Source organism: Perognathus longimembris, chromosome 15, assembly GCF_023159225.1.
Source record: "Perognathus longimembris pacificus isolate PPM17 chromosome 15, ASM2315922v1, whole genome shotgun sequence".
In the NCBI taxonomy this organism is placed as follows: Eukaryota; Metazoa; Chordata; class Mammalia; order Rodentia; family Heteromyidae; genus Perognathus; species Perognathus longimembris.
In genome coordinates, this window is record NC_063175.1 from 52,417,321 (window position 1) to 52,428,116 (window position 10,796).

The following is a 10,796-nucleotide window of genomic DNA, read 5'->3' on the forward strand; positions in this document are numbered from 1 at the left end:
ACACTAGAATTAGGGAAAGGCTTTACAGTTTTTTTTTTTTTTTTTTTTTTTTGGCCAGTCCTGGGCCTTGGACTCAGGGCCTGAGCACTGTCCCTGGCTTCTTCCCGCTCAAGGCTAGCACTCTGCCACTTGAGCCACAGCGCCGCTTCTGGCCGTTTTCTGTATATGTGGTGCTGGGGAATCGAACCTAGGGCCTCGTGTATCCGAGGCAGGCACTCTTGCCACTAGGCTATATCCCCAGCCCCCGGCTTTACAGTTTTTAAACACACACTAATCTAAGATTTCTGAGGTGATGGATATTTTAGTTAGATAATATACCCATTCATCAATATGTACTATACTAAACATCATATGTTACCACATGAAAAATGTGCACTTATCTTTTTCAGAATGAGAATTTAAAATATTGACTGTACAAATATTAAGTGAAATAATTCAGGGTTTCAAGCAGAGTACATGATGTAAATATCACAGTTGATCCTATTAATATACAAGATTAATATGTTAGTGACTTTTAAATTAAATTATCTTTTAAGCATAGAAACAAATCTAAGAAATGTTTTATTGTATGAGAAAAAAACATCATAATCCAATTGGTTTGACAACAATTCTAATGTGGGAAATTAAAGTAATTGAGTAGTAATATTGGTATATCATAGATGAGATTGTAGTATGATAGATTACTTAATGTATCAGATCTTAAGCCCTAAAACATCATTATTTCTTCTTTGGCTCTTAAGTTATCCTTCTATTAAGCAAAAATCTAATGAAACCTAGGTAAAACTACAAAAGAACATATGCATGAAATCTTTTCTGGGTCATACTTAACAACAGCTGACCACAAACTTGAATGACTATTGATAAGATTACACACATTCTGGAGAATATTTGCTCCTGAAAGTTTTGAAGCTGTAAATAGCAATGAGCAATATGTTTCTCAAAATGACAGGTGCTAATTTAAAAGTCACAGAGTTTTCAAGAAGAGGTAAGTTGTAAATAGGAAGGAGAGGAAGAGCGATGGTGTTGTGACTTTTGGATAAGGAAATATTGGATCTGTATACACATAACACACACAGAAGTTGAATAAAACAATATGTAATTAAAACCAAACAAATCTAATAAAAACATCAAATTTGAATGTGGTGGGCTGGGAATATGGCCTAGTGGCAAGAATGCTTGCCTCATATACATGAAGCGCTGGGTTCAATTCCCCAGCACCACATATATAGAAAATGGCCAGAAGTGGCGCTGTGGCTCAAGTGGCAGAGTGCTAGCCTTGAGCAAAAAGAAGCCAGGGACAGTGCTCAGGCCCTGAGTCCAAGCCCAGGACTGGCCAAAAATAAATAAATAAAAGTGAATGTGGTACAACAGTGCATTATATTTTGATTTTATAGTCTTTCAACTATAATATGGACATTAAAAAATAAATCAAATAAAATAACTTTTATGTTGTGGGAAGTATAATTATACAGAGTGCTAATTAAAAAACAAATCATATTGTATCTTGACATTACATTCAATTGACTATGTCCTAAAGAAAGGAAAATGTAAACATAGAAATATCTCATTTATTGACATTAGTTTGTGTTAAAATATGTCAATTATTGTTTTAATTTTATTGTTATTATAAAAGTGACGTACAGAGGGTTTACAGGTATATAAGTCAGATAAAGGGTAAATTATTATTTCAATATGTATTCTTGTGACTATCAAACAAGTAATTATTTTTGTTGTTAGATAAAAACAAATATTGGCATAAATTTTTGTAACTGATTCAAATGCCCTGCAATTGAAACTTTTTATGGGATATACATAGGAATGAAAATGTATTTCACAATTTCAAGTTAATTGCTTTAATATTCAAAATTAATAGAAAAATAAAAATCTGAGTGATGATATCACTTTCTGCAGCCATAAGAAAAAAAAATCCACCAACATAAACAAAGAAACTAAGAGTTGTCTGACACTGGGACATAAAGTAAATGAATGTACAAATCTTCTCTTTCTTTGAAAGTTATAGACAGCATAGGAAAAAACCTTTTCTTGTAGCATTGCCAATATCTGAAAATATGTAATATCACAGATTTAATAATCACTTTCAAAGTAACTATGAGAAACAGAATTGGGTAGCATTCTGGTGTTGGTGTTTTATTAAGTACTCCTCATCCTCTTTATCTGGAATCTAAATCTTCTATAGTTGCTTTTACCATCATTCAGGTGGACGTTCATTGGCCTTCATTTGCTTGTCTAGGAGTCTTCTTTCACAGGAAACACAGTTCACCAAGAACTGAGTTTTACAAGCTCTGGTGCATCCAAAAATGATTTTTCTGTTTTTTGTTTCTGTTTTTGTTTTTGTTTTTGTTTTCTCTTCCCCAGCAGAATTCAGCCTCGTTGTGAAGACAGCTTTAACTGTGAGTGACTCCGGTGAATTAGCTGAGCTATTTCTGTTCAAGTGAAATCTGGCTCCATCATTTATAAGCTGCCAATGCTTGTTCTCTTCGTTGAAATAACATTAGGGGACTGTGACACTGTCAAGCTACAGGAAAACAGAAATCTCATTTGTGAATTCTGTTTTTCCTGGCTCTCTATAAGACATATATATACACTTTTTTTTCTGGGATTTGAACACGAATCTATTTGTCTCAGGGCCAGGATAAATTTGTTTGTTCTGATAAATGGCCACTCTCAAAAGCCATAGATTACTACCCACTTTGACTAATGGTTCTGTCTATATGAACTCTGAAGAATCTTCTCATTTATTTTTACCATTTGTTTATGACTGACTTAGAAGAGTTCAATCACGAAAAAAAAGTGTGCCTCATGAGAAACAGCAAAATCAAAAATGGATGATGAATCAATACTATCTACTTTGAGGACATTGGATCAGATGGAGTTATGTTACTTCCTGCGCTGCCTCCCCCCCACCTTATCTATAGGAGATGAGCTACAGGTCCTACAGTCAGTCGAAGCTGCCACCACAATGAAAGCGAGAGCTTTCCTGTTTCTATTACCCTGAACCCGCATTCCTGATTAACTTTAATCCATACATTAGGCAGATTAAGAGATTGCCATTTTATGTATGGACTACTATTAAAATACCACAGTGTTACTAATATTTTGTAACAAAAGCTAACTGAATGTGTTGTTTCTTAGTACTGGTGCAAAGGGGTTTCAATTTAGCATGTCAACTGGTGAGTAACATGTATTTCTCCTTCACCCCAAACCTCTCTATTGCCTTCCAGTTACCAAGTTATAGTTTTATATATGTTCATTGAATATTATGACTATATTCACTCACCCTTTCTCTCTCTATTCATCTGGCCCACTGCCCTTGACGTTAACCCTTCACAAAAACACATTCCAGATTCTGGTATTCATTTTGGTTAAACTATGAGCTACATGTTTGGATGAGTTCCATCATTGCAAATCTCCCTTAGGCATAAAATATGATAGACAATGTGTGTATATGTATGAAAATAAAACCCTATGTATGTTTTATATGTGGTTGTAATTTAGATCTAACTTCATCACACATATGAGAGAAAACATGTGTGTTCTGTCTTGGTAAGTCTGACTTACTTAACATGTTTTTCTTCTTTCCCTCCAAGTGACATGTTGTTCTTCCTGATGGCTGGATGAGGAAAGAAATAGCTACAGGTGGGACTTGGTAAGAAGTGTAAGGTTCTAAATTGACTTCTGTAGCTATTCACTTATCTTCTGCTTTCTGCCAAACTTGGGCTTTATTGTCAGGCTACCAGTGTGAAAAATTTGCACAAATCATGTAGCAGCTTTTCTTTCTCTACTACTGATTTATGATTACATTTTCTTGTGTTTTCTAGGTTAATTATCTTTACTACATTTGGGCATTTTGATATTCTCTCATTTATAATGTGTGTGTGTGTGTGTGTGTGTGTGTGTGTTCTAATCCTTACAAAACCTTCACTATTGTCATTCCAGGGATATTTTCTGAGACAAGAAAGGTAAACTCATATTCAACACTGTGATTTTATATTAAAAGATCATATCATTTTGAAAGTAACTATTAAGGTATCAATTTCTTCATTGATGTTAATCAATCCTTTGTCATATCCTTGAAATGTGAAAGATTTAAAGATAGTAGATGGTAGTGACCCACACCTGTTATCCTAACTTCTCAGTAGGGTGAGATCTGAGAATGCAGTCTGAATTCCACTCAGGCAGAAAATTCCATGAGACTCATCTCAGATTATGCACCAAAAATGCTGGATGTAAAACTGTGCCTCAAGTGGTAGGGAGCTAGTCTTGAGCAAAAAGAGCTCAGGGACAGTGCCCAGGGTCCAGAGTTCAAGCCCCAGGACCAAATGTGACACACATGCAAAGATTTAAGGCCATAGACACTAGTCATTAAATTGAACAGAAATACTACTATGATGCCAGTTGCTTATATAAATATATAATGATACAAATATTATATAAGTATATATACATATATACACATATTTCATTATCTTATCGGTTTGATCATGGATATTGTATCATATATCATACTTTCTGTATGTTAGCTTTATTTTAAATATGTCACAACGATCAAGATTCTAATGTAAGTTGTATCTCAAGCAGAAATGGCATCAAAACAGCCAATAAAGCAGAAAAAAAAGAGCAACATTTTTTATGGTACAAGAAGTCACCCAGAACTCCCAACAAGCTGACAAATTCATACTCATTGAACAGGAACTGGTAAAAGACTCTTTGGCACAGAGGATCTGCACTCCAAATCAAACAATGAACCAAAGTCTAACAGCCTGGCTAGTCTCAAATACATTGAAACTGACCTGTAGTCTTTTTTTTTTATTGTCAAAGTTATGTACAGAGAGGTTACAGTTTCATACGTTAGGCATTGGATACATTTCTTGTACTGTTTGTTACCTCCTTCCTCATTCCCCCCTCCCCCTTCCCCCTTTCTCTCCCCCCCCACCCCCGCCGTGAGTTGTTCAGTTGGTTTACACCTAACAGATTTGCAAGCATTGCTTTTGTAGTCGTTTGTCTTTTTATCCTGTGTCTCTCGATTTTGTTATTCCCTTTCACTTCCCGAGTTCTAATACCAGTATAAACAGTTTCCAATATACTCAGATAAGATACAGTGATAGTGTAGGTACAACCACAGGAAGGGGATACAAGAGGATCATCAACAATAGAACCTACAGTTTCACATGGCATGTTGAAAGTGATTACAACAGTGATATAACGCTGGTATCCATAACATGGAGTTCATTTCACTTAGCATCATCTTATGCGGTCATAAGGGCAAAGCTATTGGGCTCTTGTGATCCTTTGCTGTGACTAGCCTAAACCTGTGCTAATTATTCCCTATGAGGGAGACCATAGAGTCCATGTTTCTTTGGGTCTGGCTCACTTCATTTAGTATAATTTTTTCCAAGTCCTTCCATTTCCTTACAGATGGGGCAATGCCATTCTTTCTGACAGAGGCATAAAATTCCATTGTGTATATGTATGACATTTTCCTGATCCATTTGTCTACTGAGGGGCATCTGGGTTGGTTCCCTATTTTATCTATGACAAATTGTGCTGCAATGAACATTGTTCTGCTGGTGGCTTTAGTGTGTTCCTGTTTGTGGTCTTTTGGGTAGATGCCCCAAAGTGGGGCTGCTGGGTCATAGGGGAGCTCTATGTTTAGCCTTCTGAGGAATCTCCATACTGCTTTCCAGAGTGGCTAAACCAGTTTACATTCCCACCAACAATGAAGTAGGGTTCCCTTTTGGCCACATCCCCTCCAACAGTTGTTATTGTTAGTTTTCTTGATATAGGACATTCTTACTGGGGTGAGGTGGAATCTCAATGTTGTTTTGATTTGCATTTCTTTTATGGCCAGTGATGTAGAGCACTTTTTCATATGTCTCTTGGCCATTCCCACAGCCCCCTCAACAAGTGGGCTAAAGACTTAAAAAGAGACTTCTATGATCTGTAGTCTTAAGCTAACATTTTGAGATTGCTTTTCCTAGATAATTTTTATATGGGAGGAGGCATAAAATTGGATCTTCAAGAGAAAATACTGCCTTTCTGGGATTAATGTTTTAAATTAAGTTAATATAATTCAATGTAAATTTCATCTTTTGGAAGTATTTATCTTGATGAATAACATTAAACTTTGCCTCTAAATAATAAATACCAGGTATAAAGATTATACCAAATTTTACAAATTTATAAACAGCTCTTCAATTTCCAATTATTTACTATGTGAGAAGCAATCAAAGATGTGTATTTCAGAAGCCAATGGGAGTAATTGCCTAGTAATTTTCTAGCAATTAGCAAAAATAATTTTGTTGCTCTGAAGGAGAAGATAAAATATGGCAGAAAACAAAGGGACATAAATATTCAATTAACATCTGGGAAATCAAGTCCAAAATTTGGTGGGGGGATTGTAAAGGAAGAAGAGTTGCATCATTTTGTCTTATTTTATTATGACAAAACGTGCTATGGTGTGTATAAATATCCACACATTTACACTAGTACAGGCAAAGCTAAGCTCTGTTAATCTCAGTGGAACAAAGGCACCCATTTTGAGAAGAAAGTTATAACTTCAAGAATATGTTTTCTTATATACTGTATAAGATAGGACATAAACTATACAAATGTACATAGACTCGCGTCCATACACACATAAAACAACCTCAGTTCTGAAGCATTGCAAAGTTGCAGTTCAAAATCAAAGAGGTAAGATATGGAGAAATATGGTACAGAAAGAAAAATAACGCTCTGTGTTTCAACTTATGTTTCATACTCTTGGAACTAAATGGATATCAAAGCATCTGTCTATAAGTTTCCAGCCTGGGAACCACATTTAGTAGCCTAAACGTAAATTAAATGTGCTCTGCATAGATGCTGTTTAATTTATCCCATTTTGCATTGTTGCACAATGGTAAAGTATTGACAGGTGGAAGGAAAATACCAGGATAGTTATTTTTCAAGATTATTCAGAATGGGATACTTTCATGATTCAGTGCATCGTGTTATTGTCGATAAGGAAAACATGGTGATTGACATATTGCTTACGATACATAATTTAAAATACATAATATAAAAGATGATCACCAAGGGATATTTTCATAGATTAGTAATATCTGTGATAATTTTCAATACTCAGGTACAATTCTGTATTTATGAAATTGAAAAGGCCAGTGGGGCAATTCAGTCCTGTGATCCAGTAGGCTGGGTGCTAAGAAGGAAGGCTCTGAGCTCAAGGTCAGCATGGACTACATAGTAAGATGCCAGCCTAAACAAATCAAAACAAAACAGAACAAATGTCTATAAACTTGTTCCTTTTATCATTTCTTGGTCTTTAAAATGATTTCACATGGCTTTAGAATGAGAAAAAAAACTATAAACACATTGAAAATAAATGGTCATTTGGATCCTATGAAATGGCTCTTTCCCACGATAGAGAGAAGTAAAATAATCAAGAAAGACAGAAAGATTAGAATAGCCGAGTGCCAGTGACTTGTGCTCGCAACCCTAGGTATTTAAAAAGCTGCGATCTAGAGGATCAAATCGGAAAGCCCAACTGGGTAAAAACTGTGTGAACCTCCATCTCTCAAATAAAAAACAAAGTATCAGGCTGGAGGTGTGGCTAAATCAGAACAAGTTCACCAGATAATCAGGTTTCCGAGATAAAACAATTTTACTGGACACACACACACACACACGAAGAAAGAAAGACTGAGAAATACCTACTGAGTATTACTATTTTTGCAGTGGGTCTCAGGATTTACCTTGGCTGGCCAGGGAGACCAGCTCTCTGAGCTGGAATGATTACATGCCCATAGCTGGAGTTCCACTGCCATTGACTGAGATGGTCTCACTAATGTTTCACCCAGACTGACTAGAAACCGCCCCCCCTCCCCCGCCAATCTCAGCCTCATGAGTTGCATGTATTACACGCATGAGCCTCTGGGTAGGCTTCTAATGTACTTTTAATTTTGTATAAAGCAGGTACTGGTGACTACTCATTCACAGGGAATCAAGAGTGAGAATACATCATCCTCGCTCTGTATTAGTGATATAACTGAAGAAAAGTGATTTGATTAGTGAGAGAAAAAATAAATAGAAGAGGAAGGTGCAGGATATGGCTACGATAGAATCTGAATGTATCATTGGCCTTTACGTTACAAAAAATGTCTTTTAGTAGATCATGTGATGCTGATATTTTGTCATCATAAAAAATTGACATTATGTCAGTGACACTTCTTACCTGCTACTGAAAAGTTTTAAATCTACACTTTATTTTTTTTTTTCATTTTTTATTTTTTTTGCCAGTCCTGGGCCTTGGACTCAGGGCCTAAGCACTGTCCCTGGCTTCCTTTTGCTTAAGGCTAGCACTCTGCCACTTGAGCTACAGCGCCACTTCTGGCCGTTTTCTGTATATGTGGTGCTGGGGAATCGAACCCAGGGCCTCATGTATACGAGGCAAGCTCTCTTGCCACTAGGCCATATCCCCAGCCCCTACACTTCATTTTTTTGTTCTGTTTAGTTTTATTCTTCAGCAAAGGGAGAAAACTTCTGAAATTGCTGGAACTTGAATTTATAAGGGTTTTTGCACAGTTAAAGCTTTCCAAACCTTTCAAATAACTCAAATAAGTTTGAGACAAAGGACAATTGCAAGTTGGCAGTGTTTATATCTTGAATTATTTAATACTTTTTATTAGAAATACTTAAGTAACACCTCCAGAATTTTTCACAAACAGTGTAAAGGGATTTGTGCCTATTTAGAGGATATTTTCAAAGCTCAAGTAAAGTCTTGTACAAAACACATAGTGGACATCTTTTTTAAAAGTTACTTTGCTGTCTTTTTTTCAGTTGAATTTTCATCAAAGCCTAATTCCTTTAGGAAGTGTTCTACTAAATGTTCTTTGAAAATGGAAGAGATAGCGATACATGAAAGATAAATGATATAGCATCTTCTGTTATCTCTAATTCTTTTTTCCTGTGTTGACTGTCATTTCCTGCATTCCTCCTATTAGTTTCACCTCAAAAGTAAATTTAGTAATTTATATGTGAGCTTACATAGTTTGATGGTATTTAAGTGATTAAAGTACATGCATTCTTTTATTTTTCATTCTCTAGTATATCATATTTTTCCTTATCTTTCACATATCTTCTTTTATATTAATCATATACAAATTTAATTTCCACGACTTTTAATTTCAATTGTTTATTTGTATAATACTTAGTTTTGCATGCATTTGTAATAAAATTAACGTGAATATTTTCAGAAACAAAATAAAGCTAGATAAAGCTAATGATAAAAGGCGAGTCAATATCTAAGGTCACAAGTTGAAACTAAAATTTTATAGACAAAAAAGATAATATGAAAATGAGGGAGGGGATAACAAGTATGACAAGAAATGAACTCACTACCTTACATTTCCATATGGCTTTTTGTACATACATATAATGTTCATTGATTATATTTTCTCAATTTGTTCTCCAATCTCTTTTAAATTATCCACATTTGATCCTTCTCATGGAACATACTCAGTCACTGGATAAGTTTAGAATGTTTAGTCCTCTATAAACAGAAAAAAAATTATGGAAACTAATATCATAAGTGATTCATTGTCAAGATTATATCAAATTACAAGCACACGATACTATTTAGATTTCCATATCTATCTGAATCGCTTGATGTATCTGACATCACAAAAGGATGACAGCTTTTATTACTAGTTTCGTTTTTAACTGTGGAAAAAGGGAAGGAACAGAGAAGTTGAACTTGCTCAAGGTCCCTGGTAGAAATTGTTGAGCTGGTTGTGCATTGAGGAGCCAGGATCCACACTGTGCCCAATTGCTGTCATGGGAAAGCCCTTTAGAGAAGGGAAGAATTTATGTTTGTTGACTTTGCATTTTATGGAGTACATTTCATGAAATTAAAGCTGCCATTTACATGCATAACATGTTTGGATTAGAGAAATGTGTAAAGATCAACACCTTGTTTTACATTAAGCAAATTTTATGTTTTACTTCAGATGAAAAGATAATGATTAAAGTAATCTGGTTCTATTGCAGTCCATTATCTGGGTATCCTTTAAACAATGCAAAAAGTGCATTGGTATTACTTTTATGTTGGTGCCACAATTAAAATTCTGATTTAAGGATCAGGATGCAACTCTGATATTGTGCACACTGGATCCCTCGTTAACGTTTTCCTAAGTCAAGCCACTGACTTTTATGTGATTTGGAATAGGGGGGTAGGTGTGAAAGAACTGAGATTTGAACTCAGGACCTCAAACCTACTAGGCATGCTACGCCCTTGAGCCAATCTCCAGCTCTCCATGAGTTATTATTCATATCCATTCAGTCATATACTATCACCCTGACAGTGAACAAACCTACAAGATAACTGTGAAGGTACTATATGAAAGGAGATAAATTCTTGAAACCATAGGTTCATTGATTTTTCTACTCCCTCGTACTTTGACAATGATTATTTGTAGCTCTTATCCATTTGCCTCATGACAAGACACAAGGATGTGGGGTTTTTAAGTGATCCCAAAGAAACCCACCATCTCTTCTTACCATCTGTTACAGTGACACATCCACACTTACATCAAGCTGTTTCGAAATGCTTCTTCCTGACTATCACTGGGGTGCGTTCTCTGCATTATGACGGACGGACCCCGCTGCGGGAGGCTAGCACCTGACAGTCTCCCGTATGTGGGTATTCCTACATCACATTGTTCACTGTAAGAAGTTCGTTTTTGAATATGGAATTTGGTTTTCTAATTTCATGCCCTTATTACTGT